The following is a 1,092-nucleotide window of genomic DNA, read 5'->3' as shown; positions in this document are numbered from 1 at the left end:
ACATTGGTTCTGAGTTTTATGTTTTAAAGACAAGGCCTGGATTTATTTATATGCCCAACACTATTGGACATTTTTATATTGACAGGATTTTATCTATATATGAACAATATATCTTAATTATAGCTAAAATAAAATGACAATGACTGGAATAAAGATCAGGGTTGGAGAAAAACAAAAAGACTTGTGTCAATATCCAGCAATGGACTGGGTTTTTCCTATAGTCATGATTACTCAGGGCCCCTCCGTAGAGATGACAGGCAGAGATGAAAGTATGGCCAGAGGGAGGAGGCAGGCCCAGGACCCTTTAGTCCTATTAGGCCACCTGGGAAGCTGAGTCTGAGCTTTGGGGCCTTCGCCTCAGAGTGCAGTCTCACCTTTAGTGGTTGTCGTGGCAGTCAGGGCCTGGCTTGTGGGCCTCTTAAGGTAGTCCCTCTTATGATGGCCTAATTTTGCAGCAGATGAGCCTTATTGTCATTGAGATCTTCTTGGAGCCCAGAGAATCAGACCTAGGATCTATTTTGAGGCCACAACAAGGGTAGTCGTTTTTGGTCTTTTTGCTCTTTTTTCCTGGTCTTTTTTGTTTTGTTTTGTTTTGATCATAGGATATTGTTTTTAGTATCTTATAAAATGTCCAGTGAGTTGTCTGGAGCTTAAGCTGGTCAAGCAATGAACCCACCCGCAAGACAGATGACTTGCACAGATAAGTTCATCACCTAGTCAGCCCAAAACATTCTGTCCCTTATTGAATTAGTATCTTAAAAATATCTCTTAAGGGTGTTTATCTTTGGATTCACGTTGATCAAAAACGTCTTGAGCTATCTCTATTAACTGACTTAGGGGGGCACCCTCAAATCCTTCAAACTTTTGTAATTTTTGTCTTATGTCAGGGGCCGACTGTGTCACGAACACAACATTTATGGCTCGTGCATTTTCAGGTGTCTCCGGATCTATTGGAGTATAGATACGGTAGGCTTCTAGAAGTTTTTTTTTAATAATCAGTAGGGGACTCGGTGGCCAATTTTTTTTTTTACCTCTGATACCTTGGATAGGTTGAAAGCCTTCCGGGCTGCTGCCTTAAGGGCTCCCAGAAGC

Source organism: Octodon degus, unplaced genomic scaffold, assembly GCF_000260255.1.
Source record: "Octodon degus isolate 3935 unplaced genomic scaffold, OctDeg1.0 scaffold00005, whole genome shotgun sequence".
Classification (NCBI taxonomy): Eukaryota; Metazoa; Chordata; class Mammalia; order Rodentia; family Octodontidae; genus Octodon; species Octodon degus.
Note: the sequence above shows the minus strand (reverse complement) of the source record.